General features: G+C 34.4%; 1 long non-coding RNA gene across 2 annotated transcripts; it reads left to right on the top strand.

Moving 5' to 3' along the window:
- Window positions 1-4,089: 4,089 nt before the first annotated feature.
- On the top strand, window positions 4,090-9,046 carry LOC110732153. 2 transcript variants are annotated; one of them, XR_002513445.1, is made up of 5 exons: window positions 4,090-4,273; window positions 4,412-4,550; window positions 8,129-8,194; window positions 8,281-8,362; window positions 8,805-9,046. It is a non-coding gene; the product is annotated as an uncharacterized LOC110732153 (long non-coding RNA). The 2 variants fall into 2 exon arrangements; XR_002513446.1 differs by lacking the exon at window positions 8,281-8,362 and having other exon boundaries at window positions 4,091-4,273.
- Window positions 9,047-18,522: the final 9,476 nt, after the last annotated feature.

Below are 18,522 nucleotides of genomic sequence, written 5' to 3'. Positions count from 1 at the left end.
TAGATTAGGTAAATTTTATATACCTGTTGATTTTGTTGTTCTTGATCTGACTGAGGATATGCAAACTCCAATCATTTTGGGTAGACAATTACTTAACACTACAGGAGCAGTTATAGATGTGAGAAGTGGCAAATTAACACTATCAATAGGGGACGAAAAAATTATTTTTAATCTTAATAATACCCCTAAATGCCCCATGACAGAGGAGAAATGCTTTAGTGTTAATGTGGTTCATAATTATTCTAACAAGCCCCAAGCTCTTGTAAAAGATCCCTTGGATGCGGTATCTTGTGTTGCATCCTTTACAGATGAGATAGACAAATGGCAGAAGGAAGTTGATGCAATAGAAAGAGCCCTTTACACTGTCGTTCTTGGCTTTGAGGATGAAAAGGTGGAATCAATCGAGCAAGTTATGGAAATTTAGCCTGCGGTGAGTGTTCCGCCAAATTGAGTTGCAAGTGCTAAATGCAATGAAAATTTGAAGCAACCTTCGACCGAAGAGGGATCCTTAGTGTGTAACATTGAAGAGCCCCCAATCCAAGTCAAGGAGGATCCACCAATCAAGGTGAATTGGCGTCCCACAGGGTATGTTAGGAAGCCGCGTCGTAGCCTAAACATCGCTCGACCAGGTGAGAAACCACCCGACCAAGCGTTAAGTCAAAGGTCCTAGTTCTTGTACTTGGTAAGAAGGTCACGCGGGACCTAGATAAACCAGCGCTTTGCGGGAGGCAACGCATATTTCTTGCTTTCTAGACTAGTTTTTCTTTTATTTTACTTTATTTTTATTTTTATTTTTTTTTATTTTTTAGAGAGGAGAGGAGAGGAGAGTGCAATTTTACCTTTTGTAAGTGTTTTTGTACAGGTATAGATTTGACAGGTACGAAGATTTAAGAAAAGAAGTTGAAAATAAAAAAGAGCTCCGATTTGGGCACGGACCCGATCGGGCGCGCAAGTAAAGAAAATTCCAGCTTCATTTTTGCCCGATCAGGCAAGCTTTGCCCGATCGGGCGCGCAAGTGAGGTTGGAAATCAAGCTATTTTTTCCCGATCGGGCAAAATTTTTGAAAAATCGAGTCAGGAAAAAAGATATGTCGGGCGGAGCTTGCCGGATCGGGCGCGCATTTAAACTTTCAGAACAAACTATTTTCGCTCGATCGGGCGCGCCACTTTTTGGCCGAACTATTACTTTATTTTCTTCCTCTTCTTTTCTCACTTTCTCCTTATTTCATCTTCTTCATCACTTTCTCTCTCTAAAACCCCCATTTTCATACCTTCAAACTCTACTTCAAGATCTTCTCTAATTCTTCCATCCAAACTCAATTTTTTTTACACATTCTTAATCCTCTCATCTTTCCCTTCGATCTACACTAAATTTCTACCACTTTCTCTCAAATTTTCCCAAAACCCTAAGAGAGAGAAAGCTTCAAATTCCACCATTTCTCAGAAAAAAATGGCCTCCAAAAGATCTAGAACCGTAAGGGGTGAAAGCTCAAGGCAACAACAACCACCATTGGTTGACCCGGAGCTGCAAATCCCGGGATGGAGCGAGGTGGTGATAACCTCACAAGAACAACGGCAAAGGATGCTCAACCTCATCTCGAGGCAGGTGATTCCTACACGCTTTGTTCATCATTCTACACTTTCTAGATTAGGAATCGATAAACCGGTAGAAAAACTGGTTAAGGGTATTGGAATTAGTGGTTTATTTCAATTGCATTATGATACTTATGACTATCTAACTTTGGAATTTATTTCTAGTTTTAATGTGATAAAATCTAATTCTTTGATTACTCATGTCCAATTCCGTTTTCTTAATAATGATGTGAGATTGACTTTGAAAGAGTTTGGTAAATTATTTGAGTTGAAATCGGATAGGCCTATTGAACCGTCCTAAGACAACATTGCCGTTGTCTATCAATCCCTCACGGGGGATGCTAATCTAAACCTCATACATGCCAAGGGCACTTGGATACAACATCCCGTGCCAAAATTTTGGCAACGGTTTGTTGGCCTCACTATCTTTGAGATGCATGAACCTGCCAATGTAAGGAGGGATGAACTAGAGTTGTTAGGGTCTTACATGATCCCTAGGAGTGAAAAACTAAACATACCTCATAGGATAGCCCAACAATTCCAACGGGCGGCCAACGCGGCCGAGAGTGGTAGGTCTAGGGCCCTTATATATTATTGCAGTTTAGTCACCCACATAGCGGTCAAGCACCTTAACTTTGTTCCTAACGACTTTAGGAAGGTAGTAGGACCAACTCTTATGGACTTACCCTACTTAGGTAGCCTCAACAAGATCAATGTCATAGGGGGTGAAACTTGGTGGGTAATCCAAAGGGAGTTGGGTAGAAGGGACAATGCCTTTACATTGACTAACCCCATTTTGACTATGTTTGAGAAGGGTCAACCTTCTTACACCTTTGTTTTAGGTAACCAAGGTGAGGCTCAAGCGGCTCACCAAGCACCACCTTCACCACAACCTCAATTTAACCCTCAACCACCACTCCATCCCTACACATATGACATCCCCACTTCTTCCATGAACTATAACACCAACCTAAACGCCCCTTATGACTTCTCGGCTTTTAGGAGCCAATTAGATAGGATTGAGATGGGTCAAGGGAGAGTGGAGAGTATGGTGCGAGATTTAGATACGAGAGTAGGGTCTCTAGATAGGAGGGTGGGGTATGTGGAGAGAAACCTTGGGATGGGTTTATATCCCATGTATGATGACTACGCACATCGGGGGGATATTCCCCCCGACTTATTTGTTCCCGATTGGTTTTAATATCCTCAAGGAGGATATTCGGACCCCAAGTGCCTTTGGTACCTATGTGGACTACTCTTCGGTCCACAGTTATGGGACCGATGCTTCTTTTGGTGGGTTTGGGGGGAATGTAGACCCTAACTATTTTGCAGGTGGATCGGGTTATGGAGGAGCCAGTTCTAGCCATGGGGGAGGCTATTCGAGGATGGATGAAGATGAGGAGTAGTTACTCTAGCTACAATCCCAAGTCAATGAGGGAATTGCTTGATTTGGCTTGGGGGGATGATCTTGTTTTGGGTACTTCTCTTCCTTTTCTCTATTTATTTGCTTTCTAGTATAGTTTTATTTGCTTTCTAGTGTAGTTCTTTATTGCTTTCCTATATTAAAAATACAAAAAAAAATTGAAAAATAAAAAAATTCTAAAAATACGTTCCAATGAATTATAAATCATGCTTCCTTGTGCCCCTTACTTGAGAAAATTGTTTTGATTCTTGGTTTATGATGATAAATATTGTGGATTAGTTGATCATGATTTGAAGTTTGATTGCTTATATTCCTTAACATGAGTCAATTTTGCCCAACTATTTGTGAATATAGTGCTTGACTAGTGGATTTGGTTAGGAATGTGTAATAGTTCCTTGTATGTCAAGGAATTTGAGTATTGGTTTGCAACTATTAGTAATGTTTATATGACTCAATATTATGCACACTGAGGAGGACGAAGGCATTTGTTCTCTTAGGTAGCCTTCAGACGATATTAGATACATTTGTTCCCTTCTTGTTACCCATGTTGTTGCTTATGCCCTTTTATTGTTTATTTAGCCACATTACAAGCCTATATGAGCCCCATTGGTTACTAGTCCCAAGCTTGGCCTGGGGGAGCTATTAGTTGGTGAGGTGAGGGAGTTGTGGTGTGCATATCATTTCCACAATGTGGGGATAAAAGAAGAGTGTTTGTTCTTTTATATTTGATTGGAAAATATTGATGTTTTATGTTTCAAATTCACTAGTAGAAAAAATGCTATTTGTAACACCCTATTAGTAACTGGCATACATTATGTTAGTTACTACAAGAGTATAAGTAACTAACATAGATAATGCAAGTTACAAATAATTTAATATTAGTAACCGACATTAGCAATGTCAGTGACAAAATAATAGGTCAAAGATAGGCTGACCTACTATTAGTAATGGGCATATAAAAAGTCAGTTACAAACTATAGGTCAACTTTATTGACCTTGTTAATTTGTAAGGGGCTTTATTAAAGTTGGTTACTAATGCTACCTAACACCCATGACTCTCATTTCACTTTTTAATTTTATTGTTTTTAGAAGAAATTAGTCATAGACCCTCTTTCCCTCATAGTTACAAATCGGTCTCCATTTTTCACAAGGCTCACAAATTTTCTCTCTCCTCTGAAAGTTGAAACTGCTCCAAAGTAAAAACTCCACAAAAACTCCATTAAAGCTTCTCCAAAATTCATTCATCAATATCATTACGGTATGTCTCGATCTTAGACTAATATATTTATTTTTGATTAATTTTAACCGGTTTTTGATTAATCTTAGACTAGGGTTTATGCTTTTGTTTGTTAATAATTTAATTTAATGGAAGTTTTGTGGTTTTATCACTTTTTAGTTGAAATTTTCGGGTTCCATAGTAAATTGGGATAGATTGAAGAACATCAGATTTGAAAAGTTGGGTGGCGAGAGTTTCAAGCGCAAGAGAAAGAAATCGGAGCTTAAAATTCCTAAATCGGTGTATAGTTGAACATTTGGTATGGATCTTCAATTCTGGGAAATTTTTTTTATTATGATTTATTGTCTGTTTGATTTTAATTCTTCTATGAGAATGTTTACAATTTAATTATCAATAATTTAAGGGAAACAAAATTAATAAACAGGAATGTAGACACCCATTTGTGTCTCCCCAGAACCAAACCCGGTGATGAGTACCTTTCACGTCGAATCATAATCGAATGAAGTGAAAGTGTGGAAAGTCTAGTGTTCCGGATAGTTTTAATTTCTTTTCTCTTCTCTCTGTTTTTGAAAACTTATTTTAAGAAAACAGCCAATCCAGTTTGGTTGGTCCATGATATGGGTCCAATAGTATTGTAGTTGGATGGGGCTTGACAAGAGCTTTCCAATGATATATTATAAGCCCAATTCCGACGAATATTAAGGAAGTTATGACAAATTTACTAAACAGGGCCCAATGATCTTGAGGAGGGCCTAATATGATTTATCATTCCTAATGCAATTAGGAATGGTTTTAACCTTCTAGATTCTTCTAGAAGGTTCTTTTCATTCCTAATTCAATTAGCATTGATAAATTGACTTTTGTTGACTTTTCAGAGTTTTAATTAAATCAAAGAACATTTTTGAGGAAAGATACGACTTTATCCTCCTGTATGGCAAAATTTATCTGATTTTAGAAATCGCGTCAAAAACAAGGTTGGCGCCTGGCGCAAGCATTGGCGCCTGGCGCCAATGGCCAATGGCTGGCGCCGATCTTGTTTTGCGTGCGCCAGACTCTATTTTGTTAATTTTATCTTTTTGGCTGATTTTCTCTATAAATTACGTATTAAAAATTCCGTTTTCATTCACCAATTCTCACGAATTCTCATCAACAATCAGCTTTAATTCTCTAATTCTCTCTTGATTTATTCATCTCTCTCTCTTTCTCTTTTTCTTAACTTTGTTTTCATATACAAAATTCCGCATTCACAAGATTTAGAAACACCTAGCCATATTCGAAGTTACCTTTGCCCTAGACGTGAAAGGTTTAATTTCTGAGGGTTTGGTCCCAAATCTCTATTTCAATTATTTGATTTGATTGTTTTGATTATTATTTTCCTTGAAGTTACTAAGTGTGTATTTTGTTATTAAAAAGAGATACTAGGCATCAAACTAAGTGCTTTAATGGTTTTTATTGATATTATGATGTAGAAATCATGTTTAAATTGTTATGATATTCCTAGTATCATGTCTAGGGTAATTTTAATATTAAGTATGATTGTTACGATGCTTCCTATGTTCTTCCTAATTTTTATGATTGATAGTATCATGTTAGGGCTAAAGATTTGATTTTTATTGCTTAGTGACATGCTAGGGTTTGTTATTAATCTTGTTAGTATCATGCCTAGGATCTTACTATTATTATGCTTTAATATTAACATGAACATGATTGTGAATATAATGATTATAATTTATGATGATTATGAATATTATTATTATTATTATTATTATTATTATTATTATTATTATTTTGATGATGATTATTTTATTTATGATGATATTATGATTATTATTTTTATGATTATTATTATTTTGATGATGATTATTATTTTATTGTCATGATTGTTATGATAATTTATGTTGCTTGATTATTTATTTTTATTGCTTGATCACACCTTTTATGCATGCTTAAAGGGAATTTGTACTTGTAATCACGCTTAATAAGATAATTAATAATCTTGTTTAGGGTTAATGTGATTATAATTTCAAGTGATCGCCAATAATAGATATATTTGTGCAATAATATTCAACCAACATAGATAAACAGGTTTAGGGTTAATCTATTGATTGCATGTTAATTAAAAAGCGCACATGAGTACGATCAGAATAAAGTAGAGGCCTATTATTAGGGCAGGTTCAATCTCTTTTAGGTTGGATTTGTACCTTCATCCCCGAACCCTTATTTGGTTCTAGACCTTATGGAGTTGATGATCTCTTGGATCATTAAGGGGTGTAACCTTCACCTCGTGAATGGTTTACAAGTTCCTAAAACTTGTTGGCGACTCTTTTGCTCTATCTTCTTCCCTTTCGGACGCCACCGTACTTTAGTGTATGATCACAGTGGGGTTCAAGCTAGGGAATTAAAGCTTGAAAATTATTCCCTACAACGAACAAACTTTTGATTATAGTAATGGGGTTTAATAAACTGCTCATGTTCTGTTTATATTTTGTTTTAGTTATGAACTTATGCTAGACCAACAATATTCTTGTTCCTGTTTCAAGTAGAAAAGCCAATCTATGACTGATTCAATAGGTTTATTCTAGTGCGTAAAAATTATTTTTCTACCCTTTTGCAAATTGGTAGAATCTCGCTGGAATAGTTTAGAGGTCTGACTTCTCTGGGCTCGTTCTCCTTCATTACAGATGATTTTTAGGTGATTCGTTTTTTGAATTTGGGTGATTTTTTGTCTACTTATTGCATGTAAAATTTCAGAATTTATTGAGTTTGTTTGCTATTAAACTGGGTTGTTTTCTGAAAACTGGTCAGTTTTGGTTCAACTGGTATATGCTTCTGTTTTAGTGCGTTTTTCTTAGAGATGTGTTGAGATTTTTGCTGGGATATTCCTATGTGGTTTAGGTTGTTTTAAGAGTGTTTTACTCATATAAATTGCATCCTTGCTACTACTACACTTTTTGTGGATTTTTTTCTCTGATTTGTGGACATATTTTGTGTTTAAAACATGGTGAAGAGGCTATAGAAACAAACTTATGTAAACTTTCTTGAGAAATTATATATCGTGGAGGAAATTTTTTTTGATAGATCGGAAGCTAGGTTTGATGTCTTTGCTTTCTTGGTACACGTCATTTTGGTTGGCCTGTATGTTGTCAGATTCACTTGTATCTTCAAGGAGTAAGGTTTTTATTCTATTAATTTTATTACATACAATGTTCAAGCACATATCCAAACTGATATCAGATGCATCTAGCTTGTGGTGGTCAGACTCATGGTTGAAATCTGATGTTTATATTACTACCCACTTTTGGTAAATGGGTCTTCGTGTAATTAAATGGAAGTTCTATATCTAATTCTTACTCATGGATTGTACATATCTCGTAGCTAATAATCTTTCTTATTTCTGTCTGAACATTACTGGAATTTGACATATAATATAAGTCTTTATCTTGTTCCCTTTCCTCTTTAGTGTTCCATTACTTCCACATACACCTCAATTTATTGTCGCTTAAATTTATAGTGCCTGAAGCCATATTTTAGTTTTTGATGTATCTATACTAAGATGCTTTGAGGCTGATAAAAGGATTTGATTCCTGGCATACAAGCGTTATCCTTTTTTCTTTTTTTAAACATATTAACGGTATATAAGCTACATTATTGACAATCATGAAATTCCTAGCGTAGTAAATTCTTCTATAAAAATTCAATTTTATATATTAGTCAAAAATTATGGTCAAAGCTAATTTATAACAGTCTTAAGTAAATTTTTTGATGTGAAAAAAAATTAGGAGATACAATACGATTACCGTACTATTTTGTTTAATATAAACCTCGGCCCCCCTTGAGTCTTAATTCCTGGCTTCGTCCCTTGTGGTCACATTTCAGGTTGGAGTTCACTCAAGCAAAGGTCAACAGAGTTTTGAGCTAGTTTTGGCACTTAGATTCATCAAGGTAATTAAATAATTTTGCAAAGAATGACTTTCCTAAGTGTATGTCTCCCTGTATTTCAAGCAACTTCTAACTTGTGTATGTGATAGGTTGTGATAATAGGCACCTGCTATCTTGTGTATGTTATGGTTTGGTCTCTAGTTCAGAAAATTCAAATTTGAGCTACTTCAGGTATCTCCTAGCTTGTGTATGTAATAGATTGTGCTTGCTGAAAATTGAGCTAGCCAGTTAACGCACCAAGCATCTCCTACCCTATGTTTTTGTTGTATTTTGTATGTGGGGTTTGTTTTATTGCTCTCCCTTTAACTATAAAAGCAATTATATTTATGTGACAGTTTAGTCTGATACAATTATATGTATGTGATAGCTAGTTTAGTCATGGCAAAGTTTTAGCGGAATTACTTGTTTTGATTTCTGTATTGAATTTATTTGTGACTAGTTTTGTCTAATAAGTGACTGAAGTTTTTCTTGTGAGTTTTGATGCTTATTTTCTTTTATATCCCCTCAATTTGATGCATTGCCCATGTAATTGGAAGAGTTCATGTAGTGATTGTCTAAAACAACCCTTTTTTAGTTTTGGCTTTTTTAATGTATATATTTCTTCCCCATGCAGAATTCTGGCACAATATCAAGTGCTCAGTGTGAATTGCTGATATCCCATATAGAACTTTCAAATTTGTGAAGCAGACAGAGACAAAATTGACAAAATCATCAAAATTTGAAGGTTAAACATTGTAACAATTAACTAACTAGCTTTTTTTAATTTTTAGTTAAAGAGTATTATTTATTGTGAGTTGTGTGAGAAATATTTGTAATTTACAAGTACATCAATTCAATATAATTTACATGATGTTGTATAAAGTTTATTTATCTTATATTGGTTAAATTAATAGTTATTATAGTTTATGAAAGTTTATTAATAATTAATGGTCTTTATATTGAAAAAAAAAGTAGTGTACGGGTGGTGGCAGTAGAGGGAATTTTCTACCGCTACCATTTTATTTATTTTTTTTAAATAAAAACACTATTCGTAACTGGTGTTAGGCTATGCTTGTTACAAATATTACTTCATTTGTAACCGGCATAACTTAACGCCAGTTACAAATAGTGTGCTTTCTAACTTGGAAAATTGTCTATTTGTAACTGGCGTTGGGTAAAGCCAGTTACAAATAGTACATTATTAGTAACTAACATTAGCTAGTTACGAATAATTTTCACTAGTTGTAACGGTGGCATTCGCAACCAACAATGCCAGTTACAAAAAGTCAATTTTGCCAGTCACAAATAACATTTTTTCTAAAAGTTGAAAATTTCCAATATGAATCTAAAAGAAAAAAAAAAAGAGCAAGGAAAAAAAGTTTTTTCATATGTTTAAATGTTCTATTTGAGGGTTGCTCAACAAGAAAAAAAAATGAAAAATTCAAAAGAGAAAAAAAAAAGAGTTAAAGTTTGAAAAAAAAAAGTACTTAAAAGTTTGTTTTAATTCACTCTATTTCCTATAATCATATTTTGGGAGTGAATATGTAAGTGTTGGGATTATGTTGTGTATATGACTGTTAGGTGAACTTTTGTGGAGTTGAGTTGTGATTGGAGGTGTTTTGGTCATCACTTATTGTGACCTTGGGTTTTATTAGGATATGGCTCCCTTAAGCACGGCTTTACTCTCACATTTTCCTAAATATTTCCTACCCTTTATCCTAGCCTTACATTACAAGCTTTAAAGACCTTCCGACCTTTGTGCATAAGAGTTGTATGAATGTGAAAGTGTTGTTTATCAATGCAAGTTATGATTTGACATATTTCGAGTCGACTAGTAGGTTGAGCGTACATCTTTTTATACACACGAGAGTGTGAGTTGGGAGGGCATTGTCACAATAAAGGGGTTGGTTGGAAAGCAATCGAGCACATCTTTTACTCGCACATAAATGAGAGTTGAGTGTGTGAGAACTAGTCTTGAATTCTATATTCTCTTGTGGTTTTCTCTATTCGACAATTGTTAGGGAAGAAGGGTAATTTGATGGATTTGATTGGTTGGCTTTGAAGCATGTTTATTGGATTTACCTTGAATTGTTTGTGCTTGATTTTTACATTTTGGGGTGAAGCATATTTATTTATTCACTGATGAGATCTTTTCTTAGGGACAGGCAAAGGTTTGACTTCAGGGAGTTTGATATGTCCGATTTATATAGTGTTTTACCCCCGTCCCTTGGTCATAATTAGTAGTGTTTTTGGCTCTTTAGAGTCACTTTTATTAATAATTTGGTGTTTTATAGTGTTTTCGTAGATTTGGTTGACTTTTGCAGGGACTTGCGCTTTTAAAGCATTTTCCCGAGATATTATGGAGCGATTACGAGCACTAGAGAAGCACAACCAGTTTCTATAGCCTAGAGCCGGTTAGAGCCATCGAACCGGTGATTAAGGGCTCCGTAATCGGGATACCGAGGTATTTGGACCGAATAATCAAGACCCTAAGTGGATATCCGGATTGGGCTGAAGAAATAAAGCCAATCGAAGTTCCAAGCCTCGAGGTGAAGCAAGGGCCCGATCGGGCGCGACTGTTTAGAAGAGTACGCGGAGAAAATGGCGCGCTCGATCGGGCGGCTTTAGCCCGATCGGTCGCATGTTATTTTAAGGAGTTAATTTTTGACGATTAAGTTTGTTTTAGTTTAGGATTCTTGCTTAGTATAAATACTTTTCCGTTAAGCAAGTTTAGGACCTTCTTTTCACTCTTTCTTAGATTTTCTCTCTCTACTTAGCTTTTAGATTAGTTTCTCTCTCATATACTTTGTTCTTAACTTTATTCTTAATTCCAGATTTCTTTGGTAACAATTTCTCTTCTCTTAATGTTAGTTATTTATTTTATTCCTTTGATCATGTCTTTCTTTATTACTTTGATTTGCTTAGATTTAATTATGTGTGAGTAGTTTTATTTCTAGGGTTTGTGGGGATCCATAACTAATATGAAGGGGTAATTTATTGTTGTTAATTGTCAATGCTAGATTAATTTCCTATTGATTTATTTAATGCTCTGTGACTAGATTTGCGCAGATCTTTTATGCATGAGTTTGACAATATTTATTCGAGAATCGAAAGATGAGAATTGATGTTTGGGTTTAGTTTCAATAGGCAGGTTAATTTATAAATGGTTAAGTTGAGATTCGAGAGATGAGATTTAATACCGGTAAATTAATTGTGTGATTGTAATATGACAAGGGAATAAACGCATCGTCAATTGTCTATCCCTAGATCAAATACAATTTATACAACCTAAACAAACCTAATACGAGTATAAGACAAGCATAGGGGTCGAACCACAGAGAACGGATAAACACCACCAAATATTATTGGCAATTAAGCTAGTCCGAAATAAGAGATAAATAAACTAAAGTCTAAAGATGCTAAAACAAGAAATAAAACATTAAGGGAAATGGTTTAGGTATAACATTCACTTGAACATAAACAAAGGCATAGAAATTGAATTAATTATGAACTAAACATGCATGAATATCGAAGTAAAGGATCCAATCTAGCCGCCTTCCGGGGTCAATTGGCTTCTCCTAACATAGCCTCTATGTTTCCACATTAGAACCATATACTAGGAGGTACTATTAAATATCAATCGATAGTAATAAACCTTAACTAAGTCAACTTTCGTTTTTTGTTAGAAAAGATTTACCTTTAATCAACCAACAATGTGCACTTGCAAGAAGATTAAAGAATATCAAGCAAATAAAGACTTTAATCACAAATAAATCAATTCTAAACCCTATAACACGCTCAAGATCCAACTACACCACAACCATCCACTTAATGGGGAAATTACTCACTAATCATGCTAATAACAAGATTAGTTAACAAATAATCAAGAATAAACATGATTAACAAGCAATACCAACAACTAAAATAATAATCAAAATAAAGAAAATAAAAATAGAGGAGAGAGAGTTAGAGATTCTCATTGATTGAATGTGAAAATCTACAAGCAAGATGATCAATCTTCCTCTTCAATATCCAAGCTCAATAATGGTGAAACCCTTACTTTCTCTCTCTAAACTATCCTAATCCTACCCTAAACCTAGAGAGAGAAGCTCTCCTAAAACTAATTAGAGAGTAGAATAAATGGTAATTGTTTTTCTTCCCTTTCTAATTACCCTAAAATTGAGTATGTATACAAAGCTAAGAATACTAAGTAAATAATAGAAAAGAAAATAAATTAAAAAGGAAAAAATAAAATAAGAAACTAAATATAAAAATAAAAGAAAGAAATAAGAAAAAGGGAAAAGAAAAGAAAGAAATTAAAAATAAAAGAAAAAGAAAAAGGAAATAAAATAAACCCACAAATCCCCTACAAAAACATCAGACCCCTCCTTCCTCTTCTTCTTTCGAATTAAGCTGCTCTAAAATGGGGTTTTATTCCCATGCTTTGCATCTCACCAAAGCAAACTAACAACCATCATCATCAAATCACTACCGCTCGTGGAATGGTTCGGTCGAACCATGGGTTGGTGTGGCCGAACTACGGGGTTGGTTCGGTCGAACCATGGGTGAGTTCGACCACACCTCTTCAATTTAGAAAACTTCCAATGTTTCTGACTCTTTTTTCATTTCGATCGAACTCCTCAATGGTTTGCCCGAACCATGATAATTCGTAAATTGGGGTTGCTTTGGTGAGATGCAAAGCATGGGATGAGGGGTTGCAATTGGTGGCTGATTTGTTGCTGTAAATTGGTGATGTGGTTGGTGACGGTTGGTGATTGAGAATTGTGGTGCGGCTGGTGGTGGATACGGAGGAGGGGTGACGGATAGGAGGCAGCAGGGGCTTGATGTTGGGTGGCAATTGAAAAGCCTCGACTTGGACCTTGAACTCGAGCCTACACACAAACAAACCCGAGGGTAAAAGTGTGAAACCGAGATAAATAAAATAAAATAAATAAAAAGGAAATAAATAAAATAAAATAGAAAATAAGAGACATAAAAATAAACTAATAATATTTAAACAAAAACTATACAAGCAAAGAAAGCAAAATAAAATAACAAAATAAACATAAAGCTATTTAAAACTATGAAAGTAACAAAGAAAAGGAACGAAATAAAAATAAATCGAAAGCAAATAAACTACGAAAATAAACTAGAAACCAATTAAATAAATAAATTAAATTAAAACATACTAAAACTAAGAAATAAACTAGAAACTTTATTAAAAAGAAAACAAGAGAATAAAAGGGAAAATAAGGTAAAATAAACACGAAAATGACTCTAAAAATACTTCCTAAGAGTGACATAAATGTCACTCATCATAATACGTAGCGAAAGCCCTTTATGATCTGATTAATGTATGCATTGATGATTGATTATTATGTTTTACCGTGGAATATTATTTATTGATGAACCTATGCCCTAGACTTTTTATTCATTGTTTTCTCCTTATTCTTAATCTTCGTAGTTTAGTTTTATATCCAAATTTACATATTTGTTACTTGATAATTTAGATTATATTAATTAATTAGGAATAAAAAGACTCGTTTCCCTGTGGATTCGACCCTACTTCCCTATCTATTATTAGTTAGTGGTTTTAGGAAATACTTTTGATTAGGTGATACAACTTGAGCCTGTCACTTGGTTACTATGAGACCAGGGAAACAGATTGATTCTTATGCTAGAGACCTGCTTATTGCTGATATTACTCATTCTAAGATTGATCAGGCTTTGGCTTGTATTGGCAATTATGATAAAGCCCCTGGTATTGATGGCTTTAATGTTGTCTTTTGTAATCATTCTTGGAATATTATCAAGTTTGATGTCTATGCAGCTGTTCTTGATTTCTTTACCCAGGGGAAGCTGGCAAAGTAGTGGAACTGTACTAGTATTACTCTGGTTCCCAAAGTGAATAATCCTTCTTATGTAAAGGAGTTCAGACCCATTGCTTGTTGTACTCTTGTTTACAAATTGATTTCTAAGATTCTCACTTCTAGGCTCTCTCAGGTGGTGGGTTCTGTCATTAATGAGGCTCAAGCAGGTTTTATCCCTGGTAAGCACATTGGTGACATCATTCTTTTGGCTAATGAGTTGATTAAGGGTTATACTCCCAATCATGTGACTCCTAGATTCATGCTAAAAATTGATCTTAGGAAAGCTTATGACTCAGTTAAGTGGAGCTTTCTTGATACTGTTTTGAAAGAATTAGGTTTCCCTAATCAGTTCATTTCTTGGATTATGGCTTGTGTTACTTCATTTTCATATTATGTTCTTGTCAATGGTTATCCCTCTATTCCTTTCCCTACTAAGAAAGGTCTAAGGCAGGGTGATCCTATGTCCCCCTTCCTCTTTGCAATTTGCAAGGAATATCTCTCTAGATGTTTATATGAGATCACCCTGAACTCTGATTTCAATTTCCATCCTAGGTGTGAGAAGTTAGGTATCATTCATATGATGTTTGTTGATGATTTTCTTCTATTTTCCTGAGCTGATCTTGTGTCTATTCAATTAGTTATGAATGCTTTTCAGAAGTTTTCTTGTGCTTCTGGTTTGGCTGCTAATTTGGAGAAGAGTGATATCTACTTTGGAGGTATAAGTGATTATGATCAAGATGCTTTGATTAGTGTTTTTGGAGTGTATAAAGGCTCTTTACCCTTTAGATATCTTGGTGGGCCTCTTTCTTCTAAAAAGCTTACTATTTCCTAGTGTAAGCCTTTAGAGTTGAGAGAGTGACTGCTAGAATTGACAGTTTTGCTACTAGACATCTTTCTTATGCTGGAAGGCTTTAGTTATTCAAGAGTGTGTTGTTTGGTATTTAAGCCTTTTTATTTCTTATGTTCGGTATTTTTATTTCACCCAAAAAGATCTTAAGAGAAATTTATTCTAGTTGTAGGTGCTTTCTTTGGACTGGTAAAGGTAATCTTAGCAAGAAAGCTCTTGTTTCTTGGAAATTTATGTGTTTACCTAAAGTTTGTTGTGGTTGGAATTTGACCTCTCTTGAGGATTAGAATAAAGCTGATGTCTCTATGGTCCTTTGGGATATCTCTCATAAAGCTGATTTTGGTTAGGTGGATTCATACCCATTATTTCAAAGGTAAAGATTTTTGGTCTGCTCCTATCCCTAAGAATTGTTCCTGGGTTCTAAAGAAAATTATGAGCTGTAGGGCTCTTGTTGATAGCATTGGTGGCTGGTCAAGGGTTACTCATAATGGTAGAATGAGCATCAGAAAGTCCTATGGTCAAATTAGGCCCCAGGGTGAGAAAGTCACTTGGAAGAGATTAATCTGTAACAATAAGGCTTCCCCTAAGAGCTTATTTGTTACTTGGTTAGCTTTGTGGAATAGATTGGTGACTAAAGATAGAATTATTGCTTGGAGCATATCTTGTGACCCTTCTTGCTTTTTCTGCTCCAATTGTGATGAGACTGTTGCTCATTAGTTCTTTGAATGCAATTATTCTGCTAAAATTTGGAACGGACTGCTGTTGTTACTTGGTTATTGTAGGTTAGCTCAGAGTTTTCAGATTGAGGTTGAGTCGGTTTTGCAGCAAAGCAGGAGATCTAGTGCTCAGGGCAGATTGCTGGCTATGTGTTTTGCTAAAGATGTGCACTATACCTGGATTCAAAGGAACACTCTGATGTTCATGGGAAACTATAAGTCTTCTAATGTTTCTATTAGAGACATAATTTTTGTAGTGGCTTGTAGAAATTTTGAAGCTGATAGAAACTTGCTTTATCTGTACTTTTGTTTTTTCTGATTTAGGGTTTGTTGTGTTGCCTTTGTTGTCTAGTCCTGCTGCTGGTTTGCAGTTGAGTCTAGGCTTGGAATTTTGTTTTGTTCTCAGGTTTTCTTTTCAATGCACCCTTTCTGGAAGGTGGCTAGAGTTGGGAATAGGTTTTGTTCCCAGTTCTATGGAGAACCCTTCTTAGAAGGTGGCATCATAGATTCCAGGAACTGTTTGGGATTTTGTGTGTCTATGTTTAAAAGCTTGTGTAGTTTAGGGATGCAGCTTAGCCTTTGTAAGTTGTATTGTTCTTATTTCCTTTTGGTAATAAAATTTTTATTTTTATTTTCCAAAACAAAAAGGTCAAACATATTCAAACAAAGCTTTTAAAATCCAATGAAAGTCAAACACATTCAAACAAAGCTTTTTGAATCAAATGAAAGGCAAACACATTCACACAAAGCATTTTGAATCAAATGAAACTCAAACACATTGAAACAAAGCTAATTGAATCAAACGAAAATTAAACACATTCAAACAAAGCTTTTTGAATAAAATGAAAGTAAAAAACATTCAAACAAAGGTTTTTGAATTGAATTAAAGTCAAACACATTCAAACAAAGCTAATTGAATCAAATGAAGGTCAAACAGATTCAAACAAAACTTTTTGAATCGAATGAAAGTCAAATGAATTCAAATAAAGCTTTTTGAATCGAATGAAAGTCAAATTCATTCAGACAAAGCTAACCGAGTCAAATGAAGGTCAAACATTTTCAAAATAAGCTTTTTGAATCGAATGAATATCAAACACATTCAAACAAAACTTTTTGAATCAAATGAAAGTAAAATACATTTAAACAAAAGCTCTTCGAATCAAATGAAATTCAAACAAAGCTTTTTGAACCAAATGAATGTTAAATGCATTCAACGAAGCTAATTGAATCAAATGAAAGTAATACACATTCAAACAAATCTTTTTAATAAAATGAAAGTAAAACACATTCAAATAAAGCTTTTTAAATCGAATGAAAGTCGAAAGCCTTCAACGAAGTTAATTGAATTAAATGAAAGTCAAACACATTCAAACAAAGCCTTTTGAATTAAATGAAAGTTAAACACATTCAAAGAAAACTTTTTGAAACAAATGAAATCAACCACATTCAAATAAATGTTTTTGAATCAAAGGAAATTCAAACACATTAAAACAAAGCTAATTGAATCAAATGAAAGTTAAACACATTCAAACAAAGCTTTTTGAATCAGATTAAAGTCAAACACATTCAATAAAAGGTTTTTCAATCGAATGAAAGTCAAACACATTCAAACAAAGCAAATTGAATCAAATGAAGGTCGAACACATTCAAACATAATATTTTGAATCGAATGAATATCAAACACATTCAAACATAGCTTTTTGAATCACATTAAAATCAAACACATTGAAACAAAGATTTTTAAAACAAATGAAAGTCATACACATTAAAACAAAGCTTTTTGAAACAAAAGAAAGTCAAACACATTCAAAAACCGCTTTTTGATTCAAATGAAATTCAAACACATTCAAACAAATCTTTTCGAATCGAATGAAAGTCAAATGAATTAAACGAAACTAATTAAATCAAATTAAAGTCAAACACATTCAAAAAAATCTTTTTAAATTAAAGGAAAGTCAAACACATTCAAATACAGTTTTTTGAATTAAATGAAAGTCAAACACAATCATACAAAGTTTTTTGAATCGAATGAAAGTCAAATGCATTCAAGTAAAGCTTTTTGAATCGAATGAAAGTCATATGCATTCAACGATGGTAATTGAATCAAATGAAAGTCAAACAGATTAAAACTAAGCATTTTGAATCAAATGAAATCAAACAAATTCAAATAAATCATTTTGAATCAAAGGAAAGTCAAACACATTGAATACATCAAAATATTTTTGAATTTTAAAGTTAAGTGCATAGGATATCATGAATAAGGGAGTTGACTTGCGTTGACTTTTCTCCCTTCTCTCTCCTTCCATGGTGATCTGATTTTTCTGGTTTTCTTTAGCTTAATCGGTTCCAATGGCTCGAAAGAAGAAGCAATCTACTCCTCAACCCTTAAACAACTTGAATCATGCTTTTAAATCTCTATTTAATGATGGTGTTAATAGGTTGAATGTGTCCAAGCTTGCGGGTTCTTCTTCGATTCTAGAGATTGATGAGGATCCTGATGAGCTGGTTACTGCTCCTTCTCATTTGAGTCGCTCAACTGATAAGATTACTAGAGCTGAGCTGAAAGCTCTTGAGGACTTTCATACGCGTCTGATTAAGGATAATAAAACAGTGCCCAGATCCACTGTTTCATTGGATCTTCGAGCTTCTTCATCTGAACTGAATGCAGGTTGTTCTTCAATAGGTGATACTATGGTGGCTGAAGGTAATCCTGGCCTTAATTTCGGTTCAGTGCCGCGAATTCCCGAGACAGCAGCTCCTGCTACTATTCCATTGATTTTTGGGATTGGTTATGCTCCAAGTGCTGACCCGGTTTCTTTGGGGGATGATGTGGTCCCTCCTTAGCCAAATATTCCTGCTCCTAAGGCAAGCGTTGCTAAGCTCACTGCTAAGGGTTCGACCCTTTCTTTTGTAGCTCCT

Source organism: Chenopodium quinoa, unplaced genomic scaffold (assembly GCF_001683475.1).
Source record: "Chenopodium quinoa cultivar QQ74 unplaced genomic scaffold, ASM168347v1, whole genome shotgun sequence".
Classification (NCBI taxonomy): Eukaryota; Viridiplantae; Streptophyta; class Magnoliopsida; order Caryophyllales; family Amaranthaceae; genus Chenopodium; species Chenopodium quinoa.
This window is presented reverse-complemented; position numbering and strand designations above follow the sequence as displayed.